The sequence below is a fragment of the Halichoerus grypus genome, chromosome 1 (genome assembly GCF_964656455.1).
Source record: "Halichoerus grypus chromosome 1, mHalGry1.hap1.1, whole genome shotgun sequence".
In the NCBI taxonomy this organism is placed as follows: domain Eukaryota; kingdom Metazoa; phylum Chordata; class Mammalia; order Carnivora; family Phocidae; genus Halichoerus; species Halichoerus grypus.
This window is the reverse complement of record NC_135712.1, coordinates 43290670-43309636: the sequence shown is the minus strand read 5'-3', so window position 1 is coordinate 43309636 and position 18967 is coordinate 43290670. Positions and strand designations below refer to the sequence as shown.

Below are 18967 nucleotides of genomic sequence, written 5' to 3'. Positions count from 1 at the left end.
TCTAGTGTATGGCTTGGTTCTAGTCTCCTGCCTGATCACATTCTCTCCCCCTTTTATTATTTTTTTTAATTCCTCTTCTTTCTTTTTTCAACCAACTTCTTATCTTATCAATTCTTTTTATAAAATCTTCTATAATTTTCATCTTTACAGTCATATTACGTCCCTTCATCGTATCAACCCTTATTTTTGTACACATATAAGTTTTTATTTCTTTAAAATATTGGGAGGCACTTTCTTCTAACAGGCACATGAAAATGTGCTCAACATCGCTCAGCATCAGGGAAATCCAAATCAAAACCTCAATGAGATACCACCTCACACCAGTGAGAATGGCTAAAATTAACAAGTCAGGAAACGACAGTTGTTGGTGGGGATGCGGAGAAAGGGGAACCCTCCTATACTGTTGGTGGGAATGCAAGCTGGTGCAGCCACTCTGGAAAACAGTATGGAGGTTCCTCAAAAAGTTGAAAATAGAGCTACCATACAACTCAGCAATTGTACTACTGGGTATTTACCCCAAAGATACAAATGTAAGGATCTGAAGGGGTATGTGCACCCCGATGTTTATAGCAGCAATGTCCACAATAGCCAAACTATGGAAAGAGCCAAGATGTCCATCAACAGATGAATGGATAAAGAAGATATGATATTTATATACAATGGAATATTATGCAGCCATTAAAAGGAATGAAATCTTGCCATTTGCAACGACATGGATGGAACTAGAGGGTATTATGCTGAGCAAAATAAGTCAATCAGAGAAAGACATGTATCATATGATCTCACTGATATGAGGAAGTCTTAATCTCAGGATATAAACTGAGGGTTGCTGGAGTGGTGGGGGGAGGGAGGGATGGGGTGGCTGGGTGATAGACATTGGGGAAGGTATGTACTATGGTGAGCGCTGTGAATTGTGTGAGACTGTTGAATCACAGACCTGTACCTCTGAAACAAATAATACATTATATGTTAAAGAAAAAAAGAAGAAGATAGCAGGAAGGGAAAAATGAAGGGGGGGAAATCAGAGGGGGAGACAAACCATGAAAGACTATGGACTCTGAGATACAAACTGAGGCTTCTAGAGGGGAGGGGGTGGGGGGTTGTGTTAGCCTGGTGATGGGTATTAAAGAGGGCACATATTGAATGGAGCACTGGGTGTTATACACAAACAATGAATCGTGGAACACTACATCAAAAACTAATGATATAATGTATGGTGATTAACATAACATAATAAAATTAAATTAAATAAAAAACAAAGAATATTGCAGGAGGTTGGTTTCGAGGTACGAAGTGGGGCGCTGTGATTCCATGGGCAGATATCCGAAGATAAACAGAAGGGAGAGGGAGACTTCAGGATCCTGTACTGCCAGTGCACGAAAGCCTCCCACGCTAGGGACAGGGCACACAATAGGGAAAGGACTTTTGGGCAGCCCCCCAGACAGAAACCTGCAGTGACAGGCTGCACATGCAAACTGGGGGTGGCTGGCAGTTTTAGAAGCACAAAGGGCAGCGACATGTCTCGACCTGGAGGCAAGAACTGGGAGTGCTGCTGAGGGGCACATAACCCAGGACACTGCAGTTTATAGCAGCATAGACAGAAACGGAGATAATATGGCCTGGAGGGCTGCCTGAAGAACAGACTGTGATTTCTCCATTCTGAGGCAGAGGAATGGAACGGTCTCTTCTGCTCTGACTCTCAGAAGAGACGTGGAAAGCCACCAGGGAAAGCTGCCAGAGAACAAAAGCCCCCCAAAACCGGTTTTTACTGAGCCCATCTACCACTACAGGGGGCAGGGCAACTCTGCCCAGACAGGGTTGCCTGAGTAACAGTGCAGCAGGCCCCTCCCCTAGAAGACAGGCTGGGAGAACAAGAGGCTGACACTCCTAAGTTCCCTAAAAAACAGGTGCATCTTGCTTGGGTTGTGGTCAATAATTTGGACTCCGTACATTCCCTCAACCACCCCTGAACAGAATGACTAGGAGGAGGAATCCCCAAAATCCGAAAGACTCAGAGACTGTGACTTCTGCCACAGATTTACAAATGGAAACAGATATAACCAAGATGTCAGAAATGAACTTCAGGGTAACAGTTATGAAGACAATAGCTAGAATGGAGAAATTGATTAATGGCAACATAGAGTCTCTAAGGGCAGAAATGAAAGCTGAACTGGCAGAACTTAAAAATGCTATCAATGAGATCCAATCTAATCTAGATAATCTAACAGCTAGGGTAAACCAGGCAGAAGAACAAATTAGTGATCTAGAAGACAAATTGATAGAAAGGAAGGAAAGAGAGGAGGCCTGGGTGAAACAGCTTAAAATCCATGATAACAGAATTAGAGAAATAAGTGACGCCATGAAACGCTCCAGTGTCAGAATTATTGGGAACTCTGAGGGGGTGGAGAGAGAGACAGAGAGAGGACTAGAAGATATATTTGAGCAAATCATAGCTGAGAACTTCCCTAATTTGGGGAATGAAACTAACATTCGTGTCCTAGAGGCAGAAAGGACCATTCCCAAGACCAAGGAAAACAGACCAATGCCCCAGCATGGAATAGTAAAACTCACAAATCTTAGAACCAAGGAAACCATGTTAAGGGCAGTTAGGGGGAAGAGATTCCTTATGTACAGAGGGAGGAACATCAGAATAATGTCAGACCTAGCCACAGAGACCTGGCAAGCCAGAAAGGCCTGGCAAGACATATTCAGGGTACTAAACGAGAAGAACATGTAGCCAAGAATACTTTATCCAGCAAGGTTGTCATTTAGAATGGATGGAGAGATGCAGAGCTTCCAAGACTGGCAGAAACTGAAAGAATATGTGACCACTAAGCCAGCCCTGCAAGAAATATTAAGGGGGTTCTATAAAAGGAGAAAGACCCCAAGAGTGATATAGAACAGAAATTTACAGAGACAATCTATAGAAACAAGGACTTCACAGGCAACATGATGACAATAAATTCATATCTTTCAATAATCACTCTCAATGTGAACAGCCTAAATGCTCCCGTAAAATGGCACAGGGTTGCAGACTGGATAAAAAGATAGGACCTATCCATATGCTGTCTACAAGAGACTCATTTTGAACCTAAAGACACATCCAGACTGAAATTGAAGGGATGGAGATCCATCTTCCATGCCAACGGACTTCAAAAGAAAGCTGGGGTAGCAATTCTTACATCAGACAAATTAGATTTTAAGCTAAAAACTATAGTTAGAGACACATAAGGACACTATGTTATTCTTTTTTTTTTTTTTAAAGATTTTATTTATTTATTTGACAGAGAGAGACACAGCGAGAGAGGGAACACAAGCAGGGGGAATGGGAGAGGGAGAAGCAGGCCTCCCGCCGAGCAGGGAGCCCGATGCGGGGCTCGATCCCAGGACCCTGGGACCATGACCTGAGCCGAAGGCAGACGCTTAACAACTGAGCCACCCAGGCGCCCCTCACTATGTTATTCTTAAAGGGTCTATCCAACAAGAAGAACTAACAATTTTAAATATCTATGCTCCCAACATGGGAGCAGCCAACTACATAAGCCAACTGTTAACCAAAATAAAGAGACATAGTGATAATAATACATTAATTGTAGAAGACCTCAATACTCCACTCTCAGCAATAGACAGACCATCTAAGCAGAAAATCAGGAAATAAATGAGCTTTGAATGATACACTGGACCAGATGGACCTCATACATATATACAGAACATTCCACCCTAAAACAACAGAATACTCATTCTTCTCAATCACACATGGAACTTTCTCTAGAATAGACCACATACTGGGTCACAAATCAGGTCTCAACCAATACCAAAAGATTGGGATTATTCCCTGCATATTCTCAGACCATAATGCTTTAAAACTGGAACTCAATCACAAGAAAAAGTTTGGCAGAAATTCAAACACTTGGAAGCTAAAGACCACTCTGCTCAAGAATGTTTGGGTCAACCAGGAAATCAAAGAAGAACTTAAACAATTCATGGAAACCAATGAGAATGAAAACACATTGGTCCAAAACCTATAGGATACTGCAAAGGTAGTCCTAAGGGGGAAATACATAGCCACCCAAGCCTCATTCAAAAAAAAAAAAAAAATAGAAAAATCCCGAATTTACCAACTAACTTTACACCTTAAAGAACTGGAGAAAGAGCAACAAACAATGCCTAAGCCACGCATTAGAAGAGAAATAATTAAGATTAGAGCAGAGATCAATGAATTAGAAACCAAAAACACAGTAGATCAGATCAATGAAACTAGAAGCTGTTCTTTGAAAGAATTAATACGATTGATAAACCACTGGCCAGACTTATCCAAAAGAAAAGAGAAAGGACCCAAATTAATAAAATTATGAATGAAAGGGGAGAGATCACGACTAACACCAAGGATATAGAAACAATTATTAGAAATTATTATCACAACAATATGCCAGTAAATTAAGCAACCTGGAAGAAATGGATGCCTTCCTGGAAACCTATAAACTACCAAGACTGAAACAGGACAAAATGCCCACCTGAATAGGCCAATAACCAGTATTGAGATTGAAGCAGTGATCAAAAACCTCCCAAAAAACAAGAGTCCAAGGCCTGATGGATTCCCTGGGGAATTCTACCAAACATTCAAAGAAGAAATAATACCTATTTTCCTGAAGCTGTTTCAAAAATAGAAACAGAAGGAAAGCTTCCAGATTCATTTTATGAGGCCAGCATTACCTTAACCCCCAAGCCAGGCAAAGACCCCATCAAAAAGGAGAATTTCAGACCGATATCCCTGATGAATATGGATTCCAAAATTCTCAACAAAATCCTAGCTAATAGGATCCAACCATACATTAAAAGTATCATCCACCATGACCAAGTGGGATTTATCCCCAGGATGCGAGGATGGTTCAACATTCACAAGTCAATCAATGTGATAAACGACATTAATAACAGGAGCAAGCAGAACCATATGGTCCTCTCAGTTGTTGCAGAAAAAGCATTTGACAAAATATAGCATCCTTTCCTGATCAAAACTCTTCAGAGTAAAGGGATAGAGGGAACATTCCTCAAGTTCATTAAATTCCATCTATGAATATCATCCTCAGTGGGGAAAAAATGAGAGCCTTTCCCTTAAGATCAGGAACACGTCAAAGATGCCCACTCTCGCCATTATTGTCCACCATAGTATTAGAAGTCCTAGCCTCAGCAATCAGACAACAAAAAGAAATAAAAGGTATTCAAACTGGCAAAGAAGAAGTCAAACTCTCTCTTCGCAAATGACATGTTACTTTATGTGGAAAATCCAAAAGACTCCACCCCCAAATTACTAGAACTCATACAGCAATTCAATAATGTGGCAGGATACAAAATCAATGCACAGAAATCAGTTGCTTTCTTATACACTAACAATGCAACTGCAGAAAGAGAAATTAGAGAATCAATTCCATTTATAAAGCACCAAAAACCATAAGATACCTTGGAATAAACCTAACCAAAGAAGTAAAGGATCTATACTCTAGGAACTACAGAACACTCATGAAAGAAATTAAAGAGGACACAAAAAGATGGAAAAACATTCCATGCTCATGGATCGGAAGAATAAACATTGTTAAAATGTCTATGCTGCCCAGAGCAATCTATACCTTCAATGCTATCCCGATCAAAATTCCAATGACATTTTTCAAAGTGCTGGAACAAACAATCCTAAAATTTGTATGGAATCAGAAAAGACCCCGAATCACCAAGGAAATGTTGAAAATGAAAAACAAAGCTGGGGGCATCATGTTGCCTGATTTCAAGCTATATGACAAAGCCGTGATCACCAAGATAGCATGGTACTGGCACAAAAACAGACATATAGACCAATGGAACAGAACAGTGAGCTCAGATATGGACCCTCAACTCTATGGTCAAATAATCTTTGACAAAGCAGGAAAAAAGACAGTCTCTTCAATAAATGGTGCTGGAAAAATTGGACAGTTATATACAGAAGAATGAAACTCGACCATTCTCTAACACCATACACAAAGATAAACTCAAAATGGATGAAAGACCTCAATGTGAGACGGAAATCCATCAAAATCCTAGAGGAGAACACAGGCAGTAAGCTCTTCGACATCGGCCACAGCAACTACTTTCAAGATACGTCACCACAGGCAAGGGAAACAAAAGCGAAAATGAACTTTTGGGACTTCATCAAGATAAAAAGCTTCTGCACGGCAAAGGAAACAGTCAACAAAACAAAGAGGCAACCCACAGAATGGGAGAAGATATTTGCAAATGACACTACAGACAAATGGCTGATATCCAAGATCTATAAAGAATTTCTCAAACTCAACACCCAAAAAACAAATAATCAAGTCAAAAAATGGGCAGAAGACATGAACAGACACTTCTCAAAAAGAGACATACAAATGGCTAACAGACACATGAAAAAATGTTCATCTTCATTAGCCATCAGGGAAATTCAAATCAAAACCACATTGAGATACCACCTTACACCAGTTAGAATGGCAAAAATTGACAAGGCAAGAAACAACAAATGTTGGAGAGGTTGTGGAGAAAGGGGAACCCTCTTACACTGTTGGTGGGAATGCAAGTTGGTACAGCCAGTTTGGAGAACAGTGTGGAGGTTCCTCAAAAAATTAAAAATAGAGCTACCCTATGACCCATCAATTGCACTACAGAATATTTTCCCCAAAGACACAGATGTAGTGAAAAGAAGGGCTGTATGCACCCCAATGTTCATAGCAGCAATGTCTGCAATAGCCAAATTGTGGAAAGAGCCGAGATGCCCTTCAACAGAGGAATGGATAAAGAAGATGTGGTCCATATATACAATGGAATATTACTCAGCCATCAGAAAGGATGAATACCCAACTTTTACATCAACATGGATGGGACTGGAGGAGATTATGCTAAGTGAAATAAGTCAAGCAGAGAAAGTCAATTATCATATGGTTTCATTTATTAGTGGAACAAGGAATAGCATGGAGGACATCATGAGAAGGAAGGGAAAAATGAAGCGGGGGAAATTGGAGGGAGAAGCGAACCATGAGAGACTATGGACTCTGGGAAACAAAATGAGGGTTTTAGAGGGGAGGAGGCTCAGGGGATGGGTTTGCCTGGGATGGGTATTAAGGAGGGCACGTATTGCATGGAGCACTGGGTGTTATAAGAAACCAATGACTCATGGAAAACTATATCAAAAACTAACGATGTATTGTATGGTGACTAACATAACATAATAAAATTAAATTAAAAAAAAATCAAGTTTGAGCTTATTTTCTTCCTAGATTCTGCATCGTCTGTCCCCCTCATGAATGCTCATCTTGTCTTCAAATAAATGTATATGCTTTCCCTGTGCCTTTGTAAAAATTATCCTCACAAACCCCAGAGATGACTCACAAACCAGATTCACCTTTCTTGTTCTTGTTTTCTTTAAAATGTAGATCAAAACTCATCCATTTGAAAGTATTTCTTAACAGAATAGCAGTCTCACAAAATCTATATTCACTCGGTTAATTAATGTTAGAGGACGGCATTGTGTGGTGGTTAAGAATTGGTTCTGAACCAAAATGCTCGGATTTAAATTTTGACGCTACTACTGACTACCAGAATCAAATGCTTAGGAAAAACTTATGACATATAATAAGTGCTCAATAAATGTTAACAGTAACTTGTGCTTATAAATGGTAATTCATACAGCCATGCACAGAAATCTGGGCTATAAAGAAGGCTCATATGGATCTATTTGTTTCCAATCAATACAGTATTTATGAAGCAGTTACCATTTATTAAACACTGTGTCTATTGCTAGGGGTAAAACATACACACACACACACATACACACACACACACACACACACACACACACACACACACACCACTACCACCACCACCACCAAGAATAAGTGAATTCAGCAAATCTTTGTCATAGACTTTTTGGTTTAGGTTCACATGCCCATAGGTGTATTGCATGGTTGGAGGTTTCTATGATTTGTCCTTCATAACTGACCACCAGACCAGCACATACACAGGCAAGTTAAAGAATGTTGTTTGTGAGACTTGTGCTGCATAAGTGATTTCTGGAGCCTGGTTAGGTGATGTTAGCTGGCCTTCAGGTCAGAACTGGCCCTTATGGTCTGGACACCAAGAGCTGTAAATCTTGCTTTGCATCCCCTCCTGCTCCAGGCTGGCCTGGCCCGCCGCCCCTCTCACGTTGGAATCCAGGAGGGGAGGCAAGCACGCCTAGCCCAGGCTCCTTGAAGATGTAAAGACATGATAACATAGAAAGGCAGCTTCCTCCAAACTGCACAAAGGCAAACAAATGTTTAATTTCAGACCCCTTCAATTTGCCCTATAAATATGGCCCTTATGGGGACGGTCAGTTGGAAGTCTCCCTGAGAGGAGGCGTTTCACCCAGACCTCTCAATCAGGACTCCAGCCTGGCAGTTTCCCCCTGGCTTCTCCAGCTAATGAGGTTGGATGTTTTAAGTACCCGATTTGATGTAACTCTGTCTTATTTTCCTTTACTGCTTACTTTTGCCCTCATCTCTGTGTAGATATCCCTTTTCTTCTTTCTGTTTCTATTAGATTTTTTATAATATCAATAAAGTGTTTTTTCCCCTTTGAAACCAAGACTATGGCTTCTGAGAATCTTTTCTTCAGAACAATAGGGGAAAAATTATTTGTTTCCTTTTAATAACCAACATCAGGCTTTCTTTACAATGTCTAAAAGAAAGAAACAGACAAATATCCCAGCATTCATACAAAGATAAGTTAACTGTTTAGGTAGATAAAATTTAGGACAATAAGAGAATATCAGAGACAGAATGAAAGGAAAACATACAAAAAATACACTGTTACATTATCAAATAATAATTGACATTCACATGGTATTTCATAACATATATATTATCTTCTTAATTCTCAGCTGGTCTTCTCACAGTTAAAAATATAATTAATATATAATTATAATATTAATATATTAATATTTTCTTTTCTTTGAAAGCAAATGGAGAATAAAAATTATATATTAATAATAAGCACACATATATCAAATTTGTGGGTGATAGGACTTGGACTAAAACTCAGGACCATAACTAATGGTCTTTCCAGCAAATATCTGGAGAATTTTGAATAAACAAAGAAATCCAAGGGTCATTTTTGTCATTTTTACATTTAGCTAAATGACTGTAGCAAAGAAGTAATATGATAACAGTGTGCTGGTTAAGTTTACTTTAAAGTAATTATTATAGTTATTAATGTTTATAACTGAAATTTGCCTGACTCCTTAATAGAACAATATGTCAAATAACTAAATAAATGAAAATTTTAAATTGTCAAAAAATATGCATTTAAAATATTATGTTAAATACCTTCCATATCTATTGGTGATAATAAAATTTTTTATTTTTCCATAACATATAATGACTGGCAGCATAATGATTCACAACATGTGTAAATGTCTTATAATAAGTGGAGAACATATATGTTTACATAGATGTATTATTTCTTAATCTAAATTTACAGGGGAGGACAGAGACATACTTATATTTAGCATAACTAGTATCAAAGCATAAATGAAGCTCCCTAATTGGTGATTAAGTTTAGAGTAAGGTTTAGTTGCTTAATGCTCATTGAAAATGTCAATAGAAAGTGACTGTGGGTAGGAGGCCGTCCAAGATGGTAGCATAAGAAAACCCTGAACTCACGCCCTCCACAGACACACCAAATATATACACACATATAGAGGAATTTCTTCTGAAGAGCTGAGGCTGACCGAACAGCTTTTGCATAACCAACAACAGAGGCTACACATAGAAAAGGATAGGAGAGATGAAGACATGGTAGTGTTGGCACCCCTACCCCCCATGTTATGACCTGCAATAGGGAGGGATATCACTGGGAGGCCTGTGCACAGACTTGCCCACACTCGGGATGAGCAAAAAAAAAAAAGGTGGTTTAAAGGTCACCTGGACCATAAATAAAGGAAATCATTTTACTAATCCTAGAGGTCACACAAACAGGTAGGGAACAGCTGGAACTCTCTTCAGGGTCAGAGGCTCCAGCAAGCATCATTTTGTATGCTTCCCTTCCACGTTAATAGTGTAAACAGGAGCAGGGTCCAGGTACTCTAGCTAGGCTTTTAGGGCTCCCCCAGCAAGCCCTGGGCTCCTAGTCCACACTAGGTAGAGCCATCTTGCCAATGTGACCTTGGCACAACGTACTCTGGAGACCTCTCAACAGCAGATTGGATGATAAAAATATGATCATCTCATTAGGTGCAGAAAAAACATTTGACAAGATTCAACATGCATTTATGATAAAAACCATCAACAAAGGGGGTAGAGAAGGAACATACCTCAATATAATAAAGGCCATAAATGAGAAACCCAGAGATCATAATATTTAATGGTAAAAAGCTAAAAGCTTTTCCTCTAAGATCATGAAGAGGGCAAGGATGCCCAGTCTTGCCACTTGTATTCAACATAAGATGAGAAGTCTTAGCCACAGCAAACAGACAAGAAAAATGTAAAAGACATCCAAATTAGAAAGGAGGAAATAAAACTGTCACTATGTGGAGAGAACATTGTATTATATATATAAAACCCTAAAGATTCTATCAAAAAACTATTAGAACTAATAATTGAATTCATTAAAGTTGCAGCATACAAAATTAACATGCAGAAATTGGTTGCATTTCTATATACTAATAATGAACTATCAGCAAGAAAAATTATGAAAAAAATCCCATTTATAATTGTATCAAAAAGAATTCAATACCTTGGAATAAATTTAACCAAGGAGGTGGAACACCTGTACAGATACACCCCAGAGATACTGAGGGCTTGATTCCAGACTACTGTTGATAAAGTGAATATTGCAATAAAGTGAATCAAATTAATTGTTTGGTTTCCCACTGCATGAAAAAGTTATGTTTACACTACGCTGTATTCTATGAAGTGTGCAATAACATTATGTCTAAAAAACAATGTATATACCTTAATTAAAAATACTTTATTGCTCAAAAATGCTAACCATCATTTGACCTTCCAGGGAGTGGTAATTACTGATCACAGATCACCATAATAAATATAATAATATTTAAAAATTTTGATAAATTGTGAGAATTACCAAAATATGACAGAGACACAAAGTGAGCAAATACTGCTGGAAAAATGGCACCAATAGACCTGTCAATGCAGGATTGCCACAAACCTTCAATTGTACTAAATACAGCATCTCTGAAGTGCAATAAAGAAAAGTGCAATAATATGAGGTAAGCCTGTATGCTGAAAACTAGATGATCTTGATGGGAGATATTGATTACACAAATAAAGGAAAAGATACACTGTGCTCATGCATTGGAAGAAATAATATTATTAAAATGTGTATACTACCAAAAGCAATCTACAGATTCAATACAGTTCTCATCAAAATATCAATGGTATTTTTCATAGAACAAAGAAAAAGAATCCTAAAATGTGTATGGAACCAGAAAGGATCCCAGATTGCTAAAGCAATTTTGAGAAGAAAACAAAGCTATATATATAGTGCTGTCTGATTTGAAGCTGTATTTCAAAGCTACAGTAATCAAAGCAGTGGGGGACTGGCACAAAAACAGACACATAGACCAATGGAATAGAATAAAGAGCCTGGAAATAAACCCACACATACATGACCAATTAATCTATGACAAAGGATGCAAGAATATTTAGTAGGGTAAAGATAGTCTCTTCTATAAATGGTACTGGAAAAACTGGATAGCTATGTGCAAAAGAATCAAACTGGACCACTGTTTTATAACTTTAAAAAATAAATTCAAAATGGATTAAAGACTTGAATGTAAGATCTGAAACCATAAAACTCCTAGAAGAAAACATAGGCAGGAAACTTTTTAACATCTGTGTGAGCACTACTTTTTGGACCTACTCAGGCAAGGGCAGCAAAAGTTAAAATAAAATAAAATAAATCGTATTACATCAAACTAAAAAGCTTTTGCACAGAGAAGGAAACGATAAAATTAAAAGGCAAAATACTGAATGGGAGAAGATATTTGCAAATCATACATTCAATAAAGGGTTAATATCCAAAATACATAAAGAACTTGCACAACTTAATACCAAAAAACAAACAACCTGATTAAAAAATGGGGGGAGGACTTGAATAGATACTTTTTCAAAGAAACCATACAGATGGCCAACAGGCACATGAAAAAATTCTTAACAGCACTAATAATCAAGGAAATGCAAATCAAAATTAGAGTGAGATACTACCTCTTCTCTCTTGGATTGACTATTATCAAAAAGACAAAAAGTAACAAGTGCTGTCAAGAATGTGGAGAAAAGAAAAACCTCATATGCTATTTGTAGCAATGTAAATTGATTCATCTACTATGGAAAACAGTATGGAAGTTCCTCAAAAAATTAAACATCAATCCAGCAATTCTACTTCTGAGGATTTATACAAAGGAAATAAAAACACCAATCCAAAAATCTGTATGCACCCTTGTGCTTATGGCAGTATTATTTACAATAGCTAAGACATGGAAGCAACCTAAATGTGCATCAATAGACCAATGAATAGGGAAGATGTGGGGTGTGTGTGTGAGTGTGTATGTGTGTAGAATAGAATATTTGTTAGCTATAAAAAAAAGGAAGAGATTCTGCCATTTGAGACAACATGGATAGACCTAGAAGGTATTTATGCTAAGTGAAATAAGTCAGATAAAGACAAATACTGTATGATTTCAGTTGTATGTGGAATTTAAAAATAAACAAACAAAACAAGACAGAAACAGACTCATAGATACAGGAAGCTGTTGGTTACCAGAAGTTGGGGGATGGGCAAAATAGGTAAAGAGGATTAAGATGTACAAACTTCCAGTTTTAAAATAAATAAATCATGGGGATATAATACGTAGCATAGGGAATATAGTCAATGATAGTGTAATAACTGTATGGTGACAGGTGGTAACTAGACTTATGGAGATCATTTCATCATGGATAAAAATATTGACTTACAATGATGTACTATTGATATAAACTAATAGGATATTAGATGTCATTCTACTTCAGTAAAATATAGAAAGTGACTGTAAATGATAATCTCCATCCCTCATTCTGGGCAAATGAAAACTGATATGGTTTTCTTTTTAAAATAGATTTTGTAGGGGCACCTGGGTGGTACACTTGGTTAAACGTCTGACTCTTGGTTTTGGCTCAGGTCATGATCTCAGTGTTGTGAGATGAAGCCCCATGTGGGGCTCCATGCTCAGTGCAAAGTCTGCTTAGGATTCTCTCTCCGTCTCCCTCTGCCCTTCCTGGTCATGCTCACTCATTCTCAGTTTCTCCCTCTCTCAAATAAATAAATAAATCTTTAAAAAAATAAAATAGATTTTGCAAACACACACTCATGAAAATGAAAAGAAAAAAAAGGAAAAAAATCCGTGAGGTTATTCTAAGATTATTTATAATGTATGCAATAGATAAACTTCAACCAATACTGTTTTTTGATGCCAAACATGTTGTTTTCTTTTAATTTATAAAATGTATTAAAAAGTTTGCTGTTTATATTGATAAGTATAGCCTATGTAATGAAATAAATATAATTTTTTTTTTTGCCTCAAAAAGTGACACTCATTCAAAGAAAAAGAAAAAAAAATGAGAAGAGTCCATCCCTTGGCTCTCTACCCTCCCCTTTCCTGCTCCTCTTTAGCCCTCCACAGACTGAACCCTAGGTAGGGCTAGGTACCAAGACAGCCCCAAATGAGGTCAGTAACATTCAGAGGCATCTCCTCAATGAAGGTGTTGTAGAAGGTTTCAACATCTTGAAGAATCCCCTTTTCTTCTTCTGTCACCATGTTAATAGCCACACCCTTATAGCCATATCTGTCTACCTTGACTGAGTCTGTGGATATAGTTTTCCTGTTGGTGGGAAGGTCATAGTGGATGACTAAAGAAACCTGCTGTCCATCAATGACTCTGGCCAGCCAGTCTGTGGTAATCAATACTCTGCTAGAGCCAGAGCAGAACTCCCTCATGATAACATCTTATTCCATTTGGTCCATATTTCTGTGCATGGTGGACATGGTGAAGTCTCAGGTGTGCATCTTCTTGGTGAGCCAATCAACTTTCCCTCAAGTGTTGAGAAATATGACTGCCTAAGTGATGGTCAGGGTTTCATACAAGTCACAGTCTCCAGCTTCTATTCTTCTCATTCCACATTGATATAGAACTGGCAGATACCCTCCCCAGGGTCAGCTCCTCTTTTTTGATCAGAATCTGAATGGGGTCCCTCATGAACTTTTTAGTCACCTCAAGCACACCAGAAGGCATTGTAGCTGACAGCAAAACCACCTGGGTGTTGCTGTTGAGCTTTTGGAATATGTCATAGATCTGGTCCTTGAATCCATGGCTTAACATTTTATCAGCTTCATCCAGTACAAATATCTTGATATATTTGGGAAACAGATATCTCCAGTTAAGCATATCAAGCACATGATCTGGGGTATGCATGATGATATGGGGAGCTTCCATCTACAGCTTCTGACCTCAGCATGTACATTGGTCCCCCCAAGGCAGGCATGGCAAGAGGCACCCATGTAATCCTCCAAGGCCATGACTACCTTTTTTGTATCTGCTGAGCCAACTCTCTATTGGGCACCAGGACCAAGGCCTGTGTAGTCTTTAGATCCAATTCAATCTGTTGCAGAATCGGCATGGCAAAAGTGGCTGTTTTCCCAGTCCCAGATTGGGCTTGAGTGATCACATCATAACCCTTGATACAAAGAAGAATGGCTCAATGCTGGATGGCAGAAGCCTTCTCAGAACCATAGGCATAGATGCCACAGAGAAGGGACTCAGAGAAGTTCGTGTCATCAAAGCTGTCAATCTCATTTCAGTTACTCTCAATGACCCATTCAGGCTCCATCCCATTGGGGCCATTGTCTCTGGATCAGAAATCCTGACCCAAAGACGTGATCCTCAGAAACTCAAATCAACATAATTTTTTAAAAAGATTTTATTTATTTATTTGACAGAGAAAGAGAGAGAGGACAAGCAGGGGTGAGTGGGAGAGGGAGAAGCAGGCTCTCCGCTAAGCAGGGAGCCCGATGTGGGACTCAATCCCAGGACCCTGTGATCATGACCTGAGCCGAAGGCAGACACTTAAGTGACTGAGCCACCCAGGTGTCCCTCAAGTCAACGTAATTCTTAATATTGAATTGAAGGAAAATAAAAACAGAAGAAATACATTTCTTATGATAAAGGGCAGAGTATCGTTAAACATATTCTTACTTGGAACTCACATAAACTTGCTAAAACTCTGTACCAATGATTAATTACATTGTCTCATACCAACTGAAGGTTGATATATGTATTGCCATTAAGCACCAATTTTCACCTCAGTAACATTTTTCTCATATTCTCCATCAAATTATTTTTAAATGTTTTGCAAAAATTAAAGATGACAAAATTATAGGCAAATCACATTTCACTGATCGTGAAGATTCAACTCTTCTTATTTTAGGAACATATATTTTTCTTTATCAATGAATTAATTTTTTTAAATAACTTTTGCCCAGATGCCCATGTAGCATATAACCATTGACTGTAAGAACTTCTTTTAAAATTGTCACTTTATGGTAGACATTTTGAATATGTTTTCTTTACATATTACATAAACATGGCAAAATTTCAACATTACAAATGTATATGTAATATGTTGTACCAGTTCCCATCAATAAAGGCAAATGTGTTTATAAAATAATGGTGCCTATTTTCAGAAGATAAGTGTGTTTAGGTATATATACCTACCTGTTTATCTACTGAGGCATCTCTCTAGACATAACTATTGATAGAGGTTGAATAAAATGGTATCCTAAAATACATATCTTCATATAAAATAATTTTTTCACTTTACAATATATTTTGAGTATTTTAAATATATGCTGATGTGGATAAATCACTTCACTATTAATTACAACAAAATATTCCATTCTTGGGATGTTTGGGTGGTTCAGTCAGTCATGGGACTCTTGATTTTGGCTCAGGTCATGATCTCGGGGTCGTGGATCCAGCCTCACATCAGGCTTCACTCTCAGCAGGAAGTCTGCTTGAGATTTTCTCTCTCTCCCTCTGCCCCCTCTAAAATAAATAAATAAATCTTTAAAAAAATATTCCATTCTTGATATGCTCTATTTCTGTAAATTATTTAATTAGCTTACTGGCATTTGAATAATACTATTCAAGAATTTACTACCACAAATATGTCTTGCAATATATCTAAATAAGTAGTAATTGTTTTAAAGAAGTGTTTTGGTTAAAAATTAAACTACAACCTAGATGAAAACAATAACAAGGTTTTGTGTTATGGTGTGTGTATATGTGTATGTATGTGTGTGTATGTCTGTGTGTCTATAGGAAAAGAGGATGAAAAAAAGGAGATAAAATTAAATAGGTACTAATGTCCTTGCAGAGAGTAAAACTGGTCATATTAAACTTCAGCTTTTATTAGAAAATTTAAGTTTAATGTTATCTGTCAAATATGTACATAAAATTAATAAGAAAATTTTGAAGTAGAATATGTAGGTTTAAATATTTTAACAGAATGAAGCAATGAAAACTAAAATCACCAAAATGTAGGAAATGGCACATATAAAACAAGCAAATAAAATGACAAATAAGACAACATAAAACAAAAATAAGAAATATATTTAAACTCATCAAAAATCAGTACACATATGAATGGTTTAAGCCTACTGATTAAAACACACTACCTTCCTATTGGAATCTTACTGTCTCCTCTCTAAGGCTATATATTTTTGCACAATAGGATTTTAAAACAAAATGATACAAAAAGTTTAAAAATAAACAGAACGGAAAGATCAACTAAGTATATATGCCAAAATTAAAGTTGATACCATATTATTCATGCTGGAAGAACTAATCAAGTTTTTAAGATGTATAGCATTGAAAAAACAAAGCATTTATATATATTATAAACATATATAAGAAATATAAACATATATATGTATATGAATATATATATAGTTTTCCACACAAATTGACAACCCCATTCCTGTGTCCTTTTGATATGAATACATTCATATTTGATCAGTTCCTTGTGTGCATTTTTCATTTTCTCTATTTTCCCTGTTCTCAGACTTGGAAATAGCTATTTCTTCAAGTCTCACCTCTTCATTATATTGGAGAATGGTTTTTAGAATCAAGATCTGGGTGCTACACGTACATATTACTCCTGGGAGGTCACTGTTTCTAGGTTATTTCAGTAGCAAAAAACCAGGGAATATATACACTTTAAATTACAACTTACATTCTTATTTCTAACTCAAATTTAACAAGGTTTTTATTTATTTTATTTAGTACTTTTATGCTATAAAAACTATTTTATTTAATACTTTTATACTATTAAAACTAGTTCTAAATAACCTCAGTATATTTACATACTTTTTTATAACATACATTATGGAATAATTTTAAATTCATTTATAATACATTTACTGTAGTTTAAAAGAATGTACTTTAATGTAGCTTAAAATTACATTGTCAACATTATTACTAACAATAAACCTATTGTGCATTTTTACTGAAAATGTACCAAAAGTATATTTATAGTTCATTTTGTTTACATATATAAATATATATATATATTCAAATCCATATAGAGAACTGTGTTAAAGTTACTTGAAATATTATTTATGCCTTACAACTGTATTATCAATTTAATGTAGAGTTGGACTTACTTTCTAATGTTTGTGTTTAATTTTGCATTTATTTTTCCTATTTTCCTAAGATTTATTTATTTATGTGAGAGAGAGAGAGAGAGAGAGTGCATGAGCACAGCTGGGGGAGAGAGAATCCCAAACAGACTCCCCACTAAGCAAGGAGCCTGACACAGGGCTGGATCTCACAACCCTGAGATCAGGACACAAGCTGAAACCAAGAGTTGGTCACTCAATGGACTATGCCACCCAGGTACCCCTATTTTTCCTACTTTTTAAGGTATTTTCCTATTTTTGTGGGTGAATTTCATTTTTGGAAATGTAAAAGAAATATGGTTCAAAGTCAAAATCATATAAATGTAACTACTTCTCTGTATTCCCCTTTTTCTAAGTTTTATATAAAATTAAATAGTTCATATTTCATTCTTGTTTCTCTTGAGAAATTAAATATGTATGTTAATCTTATTTAGCTCCTTATAGTAAAGAGCAAGAGCATACTATATTAGCTTTTCCTCCCAACTCCACCCCCCAGAGTTACTCAGTCTGACTTCATCAAGTTCTTCCTTATTCTTTCTCACAATAAAGTGATAGATGAGAGTACCACAATTTAGACTCTAATGACAGGTTCTTTCTTTTATTCCCAATCTCCCTACAAAAATAAACAGAATAATTAAGTCTTGTTAGTTACCGTTTAAACACATACACACACACACACACACACACACACACACACACACACAGGTATACCAAAAGATTTACACATGTAGAATATGGGTCTTAATCATTATACACATACTTATATGGAAAAATTCTAAAGGATTTTATGGGTTCCAAACCAGTTTTCAGTATTTCCCTCCTTAAAAAATAGTGATAAAAAGCATGTCTATGTCAATAACATTTCTTCTGGTCTACTCTTGATCTTTGGTGTTTCACTGCTTGATAAGAGAGACTATAATTCTTACAGCATTCCCATTTCGTTTGGCTTATACCTGGGCAAAAAGCATATTCTTTTAGTTTTTTTTCTGTGCTCAAGGGGAATGACCAAAATTTGTCTCTTTATTCTTATATAATCAGTTGTAATTTCTTTTCATAGTGATCAGTGTTCTGTTTCTACAGTGTTCTCTGGATATACTAAAAGAGTAGGATAGAGTGAAAGAATAATCTTCTCATAGCCTGTGTGCTATAACTAAAAATCAGTCTTCATTTTCCTGTTACATAGTGGTATTATGATGGGGT

At 36.8% G+C, this 18967-nt stretch overlaps 1 pseudogene; it reads right to left on the bottom strand.

The window, feature by feature from the left end:
* Window positions 1–13732: 13732 nt before the first annotated feature.
* Window positions 13733–18704, bottom strand: LOC118525048 (eukaryotic initiation factor 4A-I pseudogene; annotated as a pseudogene).
* Between the last annotated feature and the right edge of the window lie 263 nt (window positions 18705–18967).